Below are 17,399 nucleotides of genomic sequence, written 5' to 3' on the forward strand. Positions count from 1 at the left end.
TGTTTCCTTAACTTCTCGGTGTCTGACTATTCTTAAGGCGAATAAATCTTGATGACACAAGCTTCCCAATAAAGTTGATAATGAGCTATCCTGAAATTAATCATATGGTTTATGGACTCTCTAGACCCCTAGTTTCTCTTCTGTTCCTTTTTTTTTTTTTTAAAGCTGTCTGTTGCCTTTAATTAACATCTAAATAGATACCATATTCTTCTATAATTACAATATGGAAATGTCTATGAACAAAATAGATAATTTTTGTCATATGCCTAGGAAAGAATGGTGGCAATAAGATTCATCCAAGGTTTTAGCAGCAACATCTAGTCAGCCAGGGCATGGTCAGTGTTTGGGGATAGAGGTAAATATCCACAACCCGCGCATACCTTTGACGACTTCTTTTAGTGCCTGATTTACCATCTGGGGCTGCTGGGCCATTCTCTTCTCCTTAAATTCTTCCGATTAGATTTGAATTTCGTACAGTGCCCCCACAACCTCCTGAAATGTCAGTGACTTTGATAGCTGTAGCTCGAGGAAACTTTTCTTTGAGAATTTGGGTCACTTTGAGCTCCCCCTCAGTCTGCGAGGCAAACAGGCGCTGGGTACAGTGGCGAAGAAGAAGCCGGCGGGTTCGGCGGAGCCAGAGGCGCTGCCGCCGCGGGTCTCCACACCACCGGCCTGGCCGACACGGCCCGCCGTCTCTGTTCCTTTTTTTTACCACCTTAATGGATGCTATTTCACGAACTGCCGTAAGAAATTGCGACGATTGTGAAATCCGTATCACTTATCATACCAACCTAAAGGGTGAGATATTTCTGTGGATAGGTAAAAGTTAGCAGAAAACAAGAGAAAACACAAGGAAGAAAGCATATTACTAAGGACTTGAGAGTGATTAAATCTTTGGATTATCTAGTTGTCACATTTGAATCTACTTCTCCAGCATTTCTCTGCTACTTATCTCTCATGAGTCCCTCGCCTGCATCCTGGACTCCAGCCGTGTACTTTTTGATGGGTCATGTCGTTTGGTATAGGAGAGTTTGATACCACCTTCTCCTCCTTTACCCTATCCTGGCTGAAAACCATTGCTCCAGCCATGCCACATTTTTTGGATACTCTGAACACTGGCCTCCTTATGAATCTGTGTCTGACCCTGTGGTTTCCTCATTTATAATGGTCTTCCCACACTTCTCTGCTCCACCTCCTCCTAGATGCCACTCATATATCAAGAATTAGCTCAAGCACCGTCACCTTTTGAGATTTCACCGCCTTCCTCGGTACTACCACTGTACCTTGAAATGTATTCCTTTCAGCACGTGGGATATGCTGTGTTAGGATTATTTATTTCCATGCCTGTCTCTCCCTTCAGGATATGAGCACCTCAGTATCAGACAGTGGCTTATTCATCTTTGTATCCCATCACCTAGCAAAGCCTGGGAAAACCTAGGTTCACAATGAGTGTTGGACGAATGATTCTTTGCTGAATGAATTGTGAATCTGAAGGCTGTAGATGAAGATTCTGGCAGGTGTGGTTGGAGAAAAAAGAGTTTTGAAAAGATTATGGATATGGGTTGTATGCTCTCAAAGGAGAGCTGGTCTATATGGAGCATCTTGGGCAGCAGTCTTCTTGGGGAGAAGTGGAGAACAATGAGAGAAGGAAGGAGTAGGTTTTCAATAACAAATATCACTTATTTTGAATTTTTTCTTGGGGTCGTCCTGAACATGTGTTCTTATCCCTTTCTTATGCATTCATCTACTACATAAGTGAATTAATATAAAATGAAGTCACTGCTTCTAGCCATCAGGTTTTATGTTTGCTTAGTGCTGTCTCACATAGAATGATGAAATTCCAAGAAATTCGGTATTTTCCTAATCCTTTCCAATCTGTAGTTCTACAGAAATCTCCTATAAGCGATCCAAATGATCTGATGGAAGGCTCTTCTTGCTGGCCTCTATGTAGCTTGAATGCTTAAGGATCTTATGGTAAGAAAAATGACTTTGGAAGCTACTGGGTTAGACCCATACATTGTTCATTCAATGGGACAAAACACTGCCTAAGTCAGGGGAATAATATGCATTTTAGTATATCAGTGGGGAAATACTAAATATCAGTGGGGAAATACTCCTGCAGAGGGCAGGAGGTGTGGTGGGATATGATTCTGGTTACCTACATACTGGTTGCATCTCAGATATTTTGGATTTAAACTCTCCAAAGACCTGAGTCACCATACCAAGTTTCTTTAAACTTTTTTTTTCCCTGTGCAGAATTGAGTGCTCTGCTGGGTGCTGCACTCTTAATCCTGATTTCCTTCCTAATTGCACAAGTGGTTGAGCTCTTACAACGCCATATTTCTGTTCATTTGCATTTGCACAATATACTTCACCGTGTGCTTCAAATGCACCATTTGAATGTCGAGTCCTGTCTCCATCTTTAGGTTCTTATAATGGCTGGGCCCACGAGTAGGGCAAGTCTAAGGAGAGCTGCTGTAATCTCAACATGAGACTGTCTTCTTACAATTGGCCAATATTCAGCTGACTTCTTAGGTGATGCTGAGTAGTAATTCAAATGGAAGGACACAGCAATAAGTAGAGGGAAAGAACACCCAAGGTGATCATTTAGAAATCTTTTTCAGGTCAGAATAAAAGAACATGAGATTTGTTCTATTTTATTCCAAACACCATGTAATCAAGAGGGTCTCAGGCTCCCAGGGAGTTCAATACGTGGGGTTGCTTTATAAAACTGTTGAACAAAACCTGAAAGAATTCTTGCCTTGCATTTCCTTCCTAATCCACATACTTGTTTTCATACTTGGTCTCTCCAGTCACATCATATAATTTCACCAAATGCTATAACTTCAGTTTCTGAAGAAGACCTGTTGATCAAATATAGAGCACATTTGAGGCGGCAAAACATAACCGTAATGTGATCTATCATATTCACTACATTATACATTTTCAACATGTTCTCCTCTTAGATGAGCTAAATAAGATAAAAGCGTCTTAGTTATTCTGAATGGCAGAATCAATGGAACCAGAGGTGGAAGGGTCCTGATGCGTTCATTCTATACTGGCTTGTGCTAAAGATTCCTCTGGGGCAGGTTTTCTCCAAGTCCATACTATTGACATTTGGCCAGCATTTCTTTGTTGTGGTGGCTACTCATTGCATTGTAGGATGTTTAACAGAATCCCTGGCCTCTACCCATTAGACGCCAGTAGCACTCCCCCGGTGTGTCCATATATTGCCAAATATTCCTGGGGAGTTGGGGGCAGGGGGAAAAAAATTGCCCTGGTTGAGGATCATTGCTCTGTAATAACAATCTCGGCACCTGCGATCAGCCTACTTGGGCCATATTTTTATTCAGGAAGTATAACATCTACTGAGATCTGAGAGATAAAATGTGGAGGTTTGGCTCGTATTGTGGAGAGTGAACATTAGTTAAATATCTCCAGTTCACAGCCAGAGTGCCCTGGGACTTCAGAGTTGATGTAATGATTTTCTTCTCACCAGCCTATGCCCAGTCTGTAGTCTCAGACTTCCTCAGCTCTTTTCAAGGCAAGGCAGAGAGAAGCGCAGACCACCTTTCCCACGGATTTTCCAGCAACGACCTATTGGTTCTATATATCAAATCCTTCTAATCTTAATAGATTATTACCAATACTTTGAAATGTTTAGCTTATCAATAGGATATCAACAGTGACGTTGCTCTGTAATATTTCAAATTGGAATCAAAATCTTGTACTTTTGTGGGGATGATTCACAAGTTGGGTTTATTAATCTGTACTCACCTGAAGTCATAAACCCAGGATTTAATTTATGGAAACTGCCAGCAAATTTTAGCAGCCTACTTCTGATTTATAAGTCTCTCTTCTTTCTAATGGTAGTTGTAGCCAAGCAGTTTTTTAGTGATTTGTAAGTCCAAAAATTAATTTCCATATCCTTAAATGGGTTTACAAATCCTAACACAGGTTTACAAGTCCTGAAACAGGTTTTCAAATCGTGCCAGTGAATCCTAAATAAAACTACTTGATTTATAAACCAGGATGTTGCACTTGGTTTTCCAGGAAGCTATTATAAATCAGGAATTGAGGCAGCCCTGGCAGAGAGAGCCCGGGCTCTCTTTGGGAAGTCCGGCTCTCCGCATCAAATTGCACAGGCCTGGTTTACAGCAGCAGCCCGAGCTGGCCACTGCTCCTCTGCTTCTGACATGCCAGTGCCTGTGAGGAAAAAGGGCCACGTCCCACAGGCTGGCTAAAACAGCCACTAATCGGACTGAAGACAGCAAACCATTCATCTTTTTGTCAGAAATGGGAAGTGGCGTCCAGGTAGTCGAAACTCCCAGTTCTAGCTGAGTAATACAGCAGAGATACACACAGGCATTTGGCAAGATGCTAGTCATCATTAGCACTGACATTATGCTTCAGAGCCCAGGGCCAACGCCAGGGTCAAGAGTGTGTGTCCTTCCTCGGATGGGGCCGAGGATGGGCATCTGGGCTTTGTCCCTGTGCTGTCTTCATCATGGTGCTGAAGATGTCTGGCCTACGAGAGGGTATACACCAAACTGGGGGCAGTGGTTATTCCGGGGAACGGGATGAGGGTGGGTTGGAGATGGGCAAATTGCATTTCTACTTTATTCACTTCTGGGCTATTTGAATGTCTTTCACAGTGAGCATATATTGATTTCGTAGTGGAAAAAAATCACAAAGAGATTTTATCAAGAATACAAAGGGAACAAAGGGTTTTGTTTTCACTTGCCCTTTAGTAAGTGCCTAAAGTAGATCGTCACGCAGAGCCCCTTCATTAGCCAGAATTCCACTCCACTCCGCATAGGTGCCCCTTCACATTTACGTAGCAGGTTAAAGTCCTTCCATAGAACGCTTGCTTATTTACTCCTTCAGTTTCCTGTGAACCAGGCAAGGCAGCAGTCATGTTCCAGGTGTGGGAAATGAAGCTCTCAGAGGATAAAAAGCTTGCTTTCCCCAAAAGGATATTTAAGTAGCAGAGACAATATTTGGACCAGCTTTGGACTTCCAGTTCCCAGACTGGTGTTCTTTCCATGACACAACACCAGGCATGATGGCACACACAGGTCTTCCCACAGTAGAGGTTGGAGGTGCAACCTGTTTGCTCTGGTCTGGTGATCCTTGCTGCAGTTGACCCCTGTGTTAGCCACCATCTGTGACCCCGGTGAAGCTTTGTCCATAATGGTCTTCTTTGAAAAACTATGAGCTATTAAATTTCCTTCCTCTCTCTCTCTCTCTCTTTTTCTCTCTCACATACCATTCCACTGAGCCAAGTTGCGCCCTTCAACAATTCTGCCCAATTCCCTCAAAAGTCGGCTCAAGCACCAGTTTTTTTTTTTTTTCCTTTTTGTGGTTTGTGTTTTGTAAAGCTTTCCTGACCACTCTACCTCAGAGTGCTCCTTTGGATGGTCCTAACAATGATGGTTTGTTCATCTGACAGATAATTACATTCCTCCTCACCTGATTTGTTTCATTTTTGGTTACAAAGGTCTCTGGATTTAAAATCAGAAATTCTAGATTTGTGTTCTGCCTCCATTACTTCCTGGAAATGAAGCCCATGAGCGTCAGTTTGTTCAAATGAGAATATATTTCAACCTACTTACCTACTGAACACAGTGGTTATAATGCCTAAATGAGACAAGATGGGAGAAAATATTTTGCAAACCTTAAATGCTGTGCAAGTCAAGTAAACTATGGATGCTACTAACATACTCCCACAGTTGGGGATCTGAAAAGTTTAAAAGTGCACAGGGCCAATGATATTTCAAAGTAACTTCAGTGGTGATTTGGACACAATAAATGCAACACAGTTACATAGCATAGGAATTTGCATTAAGTAAAATTATTAAAATATTAATAACTTATTTTGTATGCAAATTTTGAGATAAAGGGAGTCCTCCAACTTTAAAGATAGTTGCCCAAATTACAAAATTTCAAAGCTGTTGGGCTGAGTAAATGATAAACTATGTATATGATATTGTTACTTGGCAGTGCCTCTTTCGTTGTTAAAGAGAATAGCACTCACTCTTTACCAGAATAATGAACCATGCCTATGTTCCATATGTTGAGATGTGTTGGTTTAATTTCACTTTACTATAATGAATCAATATAAAGAGCCAATGGCGAGGTTATTCAAGCTTTCATTAAGCAGTAGTGTTAGGGTTCTGAATCTCCCTCCTTCCTTTTTACCTTCCAAAGTAGTAACCTTGTAACATAAGTTAGGTGGGAGAAAATACCATTTTACTGTGTTATCATTTAGTAGAACTAACTCTGGGAAATATTAGAGATAATCCCGAGTAAACTTAGAAGGAATAGCAAAGCAGGCTTTCTTTCAAATTCTTTAAAGTTTTCAAATATCCAGTCAGGGATAATGGTAAAAAAAAAATTGCTAAGATTGTGGGGACATGGCTGTATGATAATCATCACTGTAATGTACCCCTAGACTACATGGGTATGATGGAATTCACCCTAAGAAGGAAAACCTCTATTTACAGGACTTCGATTGATAAGAAACCTCTATTGAGAGGATTGATTTTCCTATAAGGAAATTAGTCTTGAATTTTGCAAGATTTGAAATATCTCTTTAGGAAAACCTCTCTTGCACAACCCCTGACTTACCTGCAATCAGTGTGGTGAAGATATGGCCCCTAAAGATTGACAACTAGATACTGGAATACAATACAGATGAGACTGTAACCTTTAAAATGTTGTCTCTCACTTCCAAGATCTTTCCCTTTCTACATCTAGATCATCAACTTCTTGAAAGCAGGACGTAGTCTATTACATATTCTTTGGACTTCCTCAGTATCTAGTAAAAAACCCATACACAATAGATATTTTGGAATAATTGATTGAAAATATGCATCTCGGCTGTGCATAGACTGTGTTTTAGAGTCTAATAAGAATTTCACCCCATGGATGATTTTCATAGATTATTTCAGTAAATGGGGTGCTTTGTTCACAGTAAGTCCACTGGTTTGTACCTGGCCTTAGAGCTAAGATGTGATTTGAGGAGGCCTGCTGATTACTAAATGATTGTTTAAATCTTTGCTTGTTGTCAGAAGCCCTTTGCTGAACACCACATCATGCTAAAGAGATGCTCTCCAGTCTAAACAAATAAATCAGATAATCCTAACATAATATAGAATCTATGCACTTAATGAAAACCTTAACAGGGAAGATGTGCAATAAAAAATATTTATGTGCATCACTTAATCTAATGAAAGGAAAAAAGAGCTACAGATCTGCAGTCTGCACGTACAGACAACACCCTCTACCCTCACCTCCCTTCATCATCTCTGCGTTAGGACCACTGAATTGACAAACACATACAAGTATTAACTCAAGGTAGATATAAAGTTTCTAGCAATATTGGGGATTTAGAAGAACCAACAGAACTAATTAAGAGGAAATGCATCTTTTCTTTATGAAAATAAAGTCCAAAGAGTTGTGAACTTGGATGAAAAAAACTTACATTTGTAACTTCACTAACCTTTAACTAAAATTTCACATTTCCATCTGTTATGAATGTAGACAACAAACCACTATAGTAATAAGTAGTGTTTATGACCTCAGCGCAAAATGTCTGCATATATTACTGTTGACGCAGATGTCTTGAAATAGCATGCATGCTTGCTCATCTCTGCTTTGAAATTATGGTAGTTATTAGACAGATCCACTGGATCTTGTTATTAAATGCATTAATAAGCACATAAATCACTAGATTGCAAATTAAAAATGATATCTTTATGATATATTTGTTTTCCTTTGTAATCCCATTTGTTTTATGTTATGCACTGAAGAATATTTCTGGGAAGAAATGCAGAAGATTCACAAGACTTTCAAAGGGACTAAGGTCTAGGAAAGGTTAAGAAACCCTGGTTTGGGCTTCCCTGGTGGCGCAGTGGTTAGGAGTCTGCCTGCCAATGCAGGGGACACGGGTTCGAGCCCTGGTCCGGGAGGATCCCACATGCCGCGGAGCAAATAAGCCCATGTGCCACAACTACTGAGCCTGTGCTCTAGGGCCTGTGTGCCACAACTACTGAGCCCACGTGCTACAGCTACTGCAACCCGTGTGCCTAGAGCCCGTGCTCCGCAACAAGAGAAGCCAGTGCAATGAGAAGTCTGCACACCACAATGAAGAGTAGCTCCCGCTTGCCACAACTAGAGAAAGCCTGCGCACAGCAACGAAGACCCAACACAGCCAAAATAAATAAATTTTTTTAAAAAATTAAAAAAAAAAAAAAAAAAAGAAACCCTGGTTTAATGGCAGTCAAAACCACAGTTGGATTGTCTTTATTTGGGAATTAACTGGTCATAAACTTTGAAGTCCAGGAGCCTACCTCAAAATTGACAAAGAAAAAGTCCCTTTTACTGACCAGGTCTATTATGATTATAAGATGGAGACTGGAGAGGCAACATTTGTTGCTGCTGTGTGTCAGAAATGTCTGCACAAACAGAGAAAAGAGAAAAGAGGTCATAACCATTTGCTCTGTTTTTTCCTCCATATATGGGTTAAAAAGTACTTTTAACTACATCTCTTTAGACCTTCTCAGCAATAGGTAAATGATCTTTTAAAAAGTCACATAAAATAGAGCCATGCCCTTAATTCTTTGTGTCTTATGTACAGCATGAGATTTGCCATGTAGAATTATTATAAACAGTGATTATGCTCTACAAAAGAGTAATGGCAGTGAAAATAATCCCCAGAGCTGCTTTTGTTCATTGAAATGAGTGATATCTGTTGCTTAAAAAAGTCTTTCCTGATTGTAAATGGCTATTTCCTTGCCAAGTGCTGACCAGACCTGGCCTTCCTTTTCCAAGCTGGCAGAAGGTTTCAGGTTGAAAGGGATTTGGACTTGAAACTGAATTTCTAATCTGACCAGCTCCCCAAATGGGGCTCCTGTTCTGGGCAAAAATGCTCTCTGCCCACTTCCAGAAAGTCATCAATTATTCAGAGGGACTTTTCAAATGCCAACAGTTTAAATAAGAAAATGTGCCATGACTGAAGGAAGCAAGAATGGAGAGTCTCAGGCTGAGTCTATCCTGCTAGAAGGAAACCTCCTGGACCAGGGCTTTTGTGCCAAGAAGACTTTTGATCCAGTGACTCTCTAGACCAGCTGGGTCAAGAGGGAGGGGACCTGAGCACCATGGAGGTTTTAACCCATTTGCCCTGAGGTGGGTGATCTGCGATACTGATTCTTCTTGTGTCTCATACTCTGTTCCCTGAGAAGCACTACTGAACATCACCTGATCTTTATGGAGATTGCATTCATTCAATTGCATAATTCATCCTTTGATGTGGATACAATTCTTTTAAATTCAAAATTTTAGGAAAAAGCTGGACGTAAAAAGTTGACTCTCCTCCCCCCATTTCATTTCAATAGGCATTGAATATCTGCTATGTGCTTGGCATTATGATATCTCTTATAGCAGACACAGTGTTTGCTCTAAGAAAATTCGGTCTAGAATAATGGATTGGGCAAGGACACAATAATTGTAGGTGTTTGAGTTAAGGGGTTCATGCCTTCAGATAATTAAATTTAGTCCCTCATTGTGTAGAAAGCTTGGTGAGTCCCTAGATTCCCCAGTATTACTATACTCAACAATCTCTTTGGTTTCTACATTTGTAAAATGAGAGATATAATGTCTACCACAGTACGTTGTTATTATATGTGACTTAAATGAGATTATGTACCAGAAAGGGACAATACCTTTTAGATATGTCAAGGCTGGGCTGATTCTCTAATTGAATAACTCACCTCCTTGTTGCATATGCAACTCAAATGACATATCACACCAAATCAGAGACCTTTGGGTCACTCCTGGACAAGGCTTGTATTAAATTGATGGCATAATTAAGCTATTATGGGAATTAGGGAAAAATTAACACAGGGGTGTTTCCAAGGAAGAAGTGGAATTTGCCCTGAATCTTGAAGAGTCTGTAAGCTTCCAAAGGTCAGGGAGGGGAGACATGGTTAGGAATGGCTTCTGGCAGAGGGAACAGTACAAGGAAAAACCTGTACAGAAAACAGTGAGTCGACTAGTTTGCATGGAACATGATGTTTGCATTCATTACAGAATAGTGAGGAGATGGGTATTGGAGGGTAGGCTGGGTCATACTGTGTAAGTTCTTCATTTAGGTGGCAGTGAGGGAAAAAAAAATGGAATGTGTTTTAACTGGATCAGAGCTTTGCTTTGGAAAATTAGTTTGGTAGCAGCATGTAGAATGAATTGGAGGGTGCAAGTAACATTCAAGGAAAGAGATAGACTGCGACAGTCCAGCTGGAAAATAGCACAGGAGTTTGACAGCTATTTCAGGGCTTGGTTTTGTAGTGCCCATGAAGTTACGATAATGTAAACTTGGACTGTGGCAGTGGAAGGGGGAGGCATTCAAGAGGCTTTGTAGGAACACACCTGACACAACTTAGCACCAGCTTTATAGGAAACAGGGGAGACAATGACAAGGTGATTTGGAGGTGTGAGGGCTGGATGAGAGGAAGAGAGAAATAGTAGAAATAAAGAATTTGGGTGAAGCTGGCCTGTGCGGTGAGAAAGATGGAATAAGTCATGAGGTCAATTTGGGGTATGCTAGATTTAAGTTGTAAGTGAGTGAATTTAAGTTCTGAGTGGAGGTGACAAGCAGGCTGTTAGCAATTTGGGTATGGAGCTAGAAGAGAGGTAAAGATTCAAGTATACTGTACACTTAGGCATCATTTCAAAGGAGGTAATTTTGAGACTATGGAAAGTAATAAGATTCCTGAAAAATAAAGAGAAAAAGAAAGCTAAAGTTAGAACATTAGCAAATATCTACTGTTGGTGTAGGGGTATTGGGTGAAGGCACCGTGGGAGTAGGTGTGGGAAGAGCCTGCAAGGGCCCGGCAGGTAACTTAATGAGGAGGGGAGCCTGGGATTAGTGCATACTCACCCACTGAGTATGAGGTAGGTATCCTGGGGCACCAAGGAGGTGAGCCTGCTTCATGGGGACCATTGGGACTCAGTTTTAGTGAGTGGGCCCAGTGTCACCAGATCTGAGTTTTCAAGAGAAATCATGAATCTAGATTATAATAAGAATCATGCTATTATAAAAGAATAAGTCAGATTTTTAAAAACACTGTGCAGAACAAAGAGAACATACCTGTTGTCCTGGCCTAGACCAAGGGCTGTGGAGCTCTCCTTCTGAAGTAGGTAGAGATAGAACAGTCAGAGAAGTAGGGGTAGAGCCAAGTTCCCATAGTTCATAGGGATTCATCAATCCCTATGATGCAACAGGAAGTGAGAATTTCAAGTTGACTGGGTTCCATCACTCTGGGAAGTTACGGAGGACAAGAAGTGAGAATGGCGCAGAGTCTGTTGGGTGGGAGGCAGTTGGTGACTTTTTAGAGAACAGTTTCAGCAGCAAGGTCAAGTCAGAGGTCAAATGGAAAGAAAGACATGTCCACGGAGGGGAAAATTCTGAGATGTTCTACGGGGTTGATAATCTTACGTTGCTATTGCTGGGATGGCAGATGGGAAGTCCTTAGTAGCTGGACCACTGATTAAGAGTCTTTCTTAATTAAAAAAAAAGACTTTCCAAATTACTACATTATTATGAGTGAATTAGGAGAGCAATTTGATCACTTGGAAAGTGCACCTCTTTCAATAAATGTAAAATATGGATTCTTGCTGAGATTTCTAAGCTGCTTCAGTTAAATTATATGGTAAAGTAGAGAAACAGATGTTCAATATGATTAAAACCAATTACAAGTTCCACAGTACAATACTGTGTTTTACTTACATTAGTCTTCCTGCTAGCTTAGGTGCCATCCATTTTGCCTTTATTTCCTGTTCATAACTCCAGGGTAAGCAACATGGGGGATTTAAGCAGTTCAGACTGGAGCCTGACAGGGATGTACGGACGCAAATAGAATTGACTCAGCAGATCCAAGTATCTAACATAAGGCTGGTTGGAGAGGGAGGCAGCTGGGGGGTGTCCTGATTTTGCATATAAAGCAGATTATCAACTTGCTGGCCTGACCTATCAGTGCATGTATCAAAACTGAATTTTGACTCAATACTGGGGTAAACGTTTCTGGATTTGTAAAAATTTGTTTGTTTTTAATTTTCAATGGTTAAGTGCTATCTTGAGCACATGCCAGGCTGAAGCCTACGTTTTGTCATTCAGGGACTGGGAACAGACACTCACTCAAACACCTCAAGGAAGAGGGGGTTCATTATGAAAATTTTGGTGGCCTGGGATGGGAAGCCATCACGAATGAGGCAGCTCCATGGACTCCCCACTCTTGTCGCCACCTGGTCTGGTTCGTGTGCCTCTGCTGGGTCAGTGCGCATGCCCTCTTTTCTCCAACTCCAGGTGGATCCCTCTGTGGGCTCACAGAACAGCCTTCTCAGAGCTTCATCTTTCAGAGGGCCCTTTTGGCAATTCTGATGCCCCCTACTTTGTGTACTTCAGTTCTCACTGTCGACTACTTGACTCTCTTCTGATTCTCTCCTTACATTTCCTAAGAGGGCAATTTCATGGTTCCTGCTTATCTTTTTGGGGGGCCAGATTGCTGGCCAGCTTTAGGATTGGCTGACCTTGTGTCAGGTGACTATCCCTGGCCAATCGCCCTCAGTGGGGTTTGGGGGCCATCTGATAAAACGTCCCTTGAGCAGGGACTGTTGATGTGGAAGATGTGGGACTTCAAGTACACCGACACTAAATTTTTTCTATTCTTGGTGTCTCAAACAGGGGGAGACCTCAAGAAATATCTGTTGAATAAATGTCTGACAGAATGAATGGAGTAGATTTGTTTTAGGATTAGAAGTGTGGGTGTTTGTATGTGTGAGAAAAATATTCTCACATTTGAGACTAAAGCAAGTCCACTTATATATTTTTTAATTATTTCAGTTGGAAAACTAAATGAGGAAAAGCTCTTGTGCTGAAGCAGCATCTGATTAAAAAATAGCTATATCTCCTTTTAGGGCTGTAATGGTAAAGCATATTCTAAATTCTTAATCTCCAATCAGTCACGGGTTGTATGCTCAATAGCCCACTCCCTCATTCTTTCTTCTCTTTGTATAAAATAGGGCCAGTAGAGAAATCCAAGTTGATTTAAATATGTATCTTTCTGACCAAATGAGTCAATTAATAGTTTAAAATTCTTGATTTCTTGGGGCTCAAGTCTCATAAGAAACTGATTACCATAACTCATTTTCAGAGTCAATTCTCTCAGTTCTAATTAGAAGTAGAAATTTCTGAGGAATCCTGAGTGCTTGTATTTCCTATGTATCATGAGCTATGCTTAAGTTATTCATTGGCTTGTCTTTGGGCATTTAAAGAAAAATGACCTCTCTTTAGTTTCTGAGTGGATGGACACCTCGGCCTCCTATTTTCTTAGCTTCCTCCAACTTCTTTCCATTATACATTATCATCAATTCCAAAGTGATTGATGTGGTCACAGTGACAGTGTCTTTGTTTCTTTTATTTTTCTAAAGTCTCAGTTACATTAGTTAAAGTGTTACACTGTAGAGTGTCACTGTTGTGCACATTTATTTGGAATGGAATGCATTCTGGAATAATCCCAAAATATGGCCATCATTTTCCTTGATGCCATTGGCTCCTTTTTTCTTCATGGTAGTTTATGGATATTGAGAACCCACAATGCAAAAGGGAAACGCTGTTCTATATCTTGAAGCTATACTTAGTGGGATCCAATGATTCCTATTTCATAGAAATAGGCTCCAGTGGTGAGGCATGTACTTCAAATTGCATTCTGACACTTTAATGTCAAATCAGAGACTAATATTCAGGATAAGAACACAGATAGAGAAGCCACAGGAAGCCAGGATAGGGTGACAGAACTGGGAGAGTGGCAGGCCTTTCGTCAGGCTAATATTGAATCTGGAGCTTGAGTTTTGAATGGAGTATTTAGTAAATTAATGAAAAATTGATGAATGATTAAGAGAATCAAAATGAGTGGTTATAAGAAGGCATTGGACAAACCAGCCAGCCAGCAGAGATCATGTTCACTCCAACAGGGTCTCCAAGCTGGAGATGTGGCAGAGCCAGGTAGTGATGAGCACTGAAGAGTAGGGGCTAAAAACAAGAATAAGGCTGACCATTTAAGAGTGAGGGTATACTGAATAAGTCAGTTGAATGTCTTATGGCAAGTGTCTTCATGACAGTCACTCCAACCCCTTTAGAAGCTGGGACCCAGTTCTTCCTCAGTGGGTGCTAAAAGGCTCCTACATTTCAGATTAGCTAGTCTCAGTTGGGAGTGATATTGCTTTCCAGGGGACATTTGGCAATGTTTGAGGATGTATTCACTTGTCACAGCTGGTGGGTGTTACTGGCATGTAGTGGGGAGAGACCAGGGATGCTGCTTAACATTGTCTAATAATAGGCTAGCCCCCCATAACAAAGAATTATCTGATCCAACAGGTCAACTGGCTCAAGTTTCAGGAAGTCAATGGAAGAAGTCATTTTTAAAGGATGTTTCTCCTGCATATTGGCCTCATATTACATGTTGACCCTGCCGATTGCCACCTCTTCCCAGGCTTCTCCACTCCTACACTCACATTATCTGCTTCCTTTTCTTCCCAAGGCCCCATTCATACTTTGGTTGACCTTTGAAAACTGCACCTGAAATGAATTATTCTGGAGTTTCTGAATGTTTTGAAAGTGTTCTTATCAATAATTCAATTCAATTCAGTTCAACAAACATTTGTTGAGTTTTGCTTATAAGTATTTTGCTGTATTTCCTGTATGAGGGGATTCAGAGGTAAATAAGCCTGGGCCCCTGTCCTACAAGAGATCATAATTTAGTGTGGGAGCCAGACATATACACAGTTAATTATAATAAAGACAGACTAGAGAAGAGCCCACGACTGAAGAGTAACTTAGAATTCAGGTTGGGTCTTCTTGACTCTAGTATATAGGTAGCATTCCCTTATGTCTCCAATTCTATTGCTTGAGTTTATTTGAACCTTCTAAAAGTTTTGAAGTTTTACAGAGCTTACACTATTATGGTCTGGCTCCTGTGTCAGTGTCTACTTTCTTCACCCACCTCCTCTAGGACACAAGGATTTGGTCCTATAGGGGTTTCCAAGTATAAATCCACTCAGTTCAAGATTTCTTTGCATTTTTGCAGAATGTACCAATAATTTCAGGTTATTCCTGGAGGGATCTCATTGAGTATTATTTCATCTGCTCTTTCAGAGCTGCCAGCTCTCCATCCTTTCTCTCTGACTCCCACCTTCCGACCCTTGTGCAGAATAACACATTCCTTCCATTGTCCCAACCTTAGCAGTTCTTCCCTCACCCAGACCATTTGCCATCTCACCTTTTACCCTTGTCATTTGCAGAATATATTTTTTTTCCAAAGAAATACAATTTCCTTTCTAAGAGAATTTCTGGTGCCAGAAATAACATTTTCTCCACATCTTTACAAAAACATAATCACATTACTTAAATAGAAGAAATAAACTGGGAGATGGGGTCAGGAAAAGCTGTTGGGGGGATGTGAACTTAGAGATGTCAGCCGGAGTTAACAGACAGAAGAAAAGAGTGTGTGAATATCCCAGGCAAAGCAGACAGTACCAGCAAGGCACAGAGGCTAGAAGTGCTCTGTGTTTGGGAAGCCAGTATGGAAAAGGTGCAAGGAGTATTCATGCTGAAGAATTTAGGCTTTGATGTGTATTCAGTGAGAAATCATTAAAGCATGGTGTGTGTGTGTGTGTGTGTGTGTGTGTGTGTGTGTGTGTGTGTGTGTGTGTGTTTTGGAGAGAACGGAGATGCCATGACCAGCTCTATATTTTAGAAAGATCACTCTGGGTACAGCGTGGCAGATGGATCAGAGCAAGGAAAAATTGGTGGATAGGTGACCCATCAGGGGATAATCATAGTTGTTCAAACAAGATGTGACATGGTGCCATACACTAAATGTTTGTGTCCCTTCCAGATTCATACGTTATGATAGCCCAAGCAGACTGAAACACATGGGAATGGGAGAGGGGGAATGGAGAATGTTTCATTCAATTTTTTCTGTGTTAATATTTTGTAATTTCATGTGCATGCCTTTTCTCTTCTATGATACAGAGTGGAAGAGAATATAATTTAGTGTCATAAGATCTAAATTTGAGTCCCAGATTTGTGACTTTTTCAGTCACTATGCCCATAGAGTTTCCGTTTTGAGGTGTGTCAAGTGGCTGTTTGGGCTGAGTATGCTATCATTAACGGAGGAGAGGCCTCCTCTTCGTTTGGTCAGGCAAACACTGTGGAGGTTTTCTGAAATAGTTCCCCTGAGTGGATTTCCTCCTCTTCCTCTTCTTTCCTTCTGTTTTGTAAGGTTATCTTTGCTTTCTTGAAGTATCTGCAGTTTTGGGGAAACTTGGGCTTCGCTTGTGGAATCCAAGGTTCAATAAGCCAAAAACCCTGGGTGTTGCAGCCTCAACTACCTCCTGCAAATTTCCCCTTGAAAAGTTGCTGCATAGTATTAACATTTGGAAACCTGAATATGAAATACTTATTGCTTGACCATGGAAAGGAGCTTTTCTGTAGGTCTTTGGAATGTTCTTCTTGAATATTTTCCTGGTAGTTTCAACCTGACAGTATCTGTACCTTTTCCTCCCTCTTCTGCATGGGAATGTACAAACTTAATTCCTGCATACTTGTCCTTTAATATTCCTTCAGCAGTTGTGATTCCAGGCTCCTGGTGAATTTGTGTTCCTGTAGGTTCTCTGAGGAACTTCTAGAGCATTTCCTAGAAGGGTCCAGATGCTCCCACTTCTCCCAGGAACATTATCTCTGTAACGCTGAGTTGGAGTAAACCTTATTCCCCAGGAAGAGAAAATTCAGTGGATGCACACTGTTCGTTAGTTTAAATCTTGATTGAATCAGAACATCCTTAAAAAAACAAACGTAGGAAATAAAACATGGCTTGGAATCAAGAATCATTGGCTGCCTGATAGCTGGGCAAACTTGGGAAGGTTACAGTGCATTTCTAAACATTAAAGTCCTTGTCTTTTAAGCTAATATAACTCATTGCAGGATTATTGGGAGAGTTAAAGGAGATTATGAATGTGAAAGGACTTTCTGAACTTTGTAACAATATATAAATTTTGATGTCATAATTATTCTACATTACTTTTTGCATGTTGCATTAGCAGTGGACAGACAAAAAGGCCAAATAAATGATATAATTGTAAATAACAATCTACTAGCTTTTGGTATGAGGTGAATGGGAGTAAGAAAGGAGGGTGCAAGAAAGGAGGAAACACCAGCTTGCTGGAGATGTAATTATTTTGTCCTTAAACAATAGGTGAAAAGGGTCTCCTTGACATTTTGGTCATGGAACAAAAACTTAAATTTATGCCACTAATCTGAGCCAGTATTTCAGTCCAGTAGG

The 17,399-nt window shown here is 40.7% G+C and overlaps 1 pseudogene; it reads right to left on the reverse strand.

The window, feature by feature from the left end:
- Positions 1-336: 336 nt before the first annotated feature.
- On the reverse strand, positions 337-14,604 carry LOC131768244 (bolA-like protein 3; annotated as a pseudogene).
- Positions 14,605-17,399: the final 2,795 nt, after the last annotated feature.

This window comes from Kogia breviceps, chromosome 13 (genome assembly GCF_026419965.1).
Source record: "Kogia breviceps isolate mKogBre1 chromosome 13, mKogBre1 haplotype 1, whole genome shotgun sequence".
NCBI classification, from domain to species: domain Eukaryota; kingdom Metazoa; phylum Chordata; class Mammalia; order Artiodactyla; family Physeteridae; genus Kogia; species Kogia breviceps.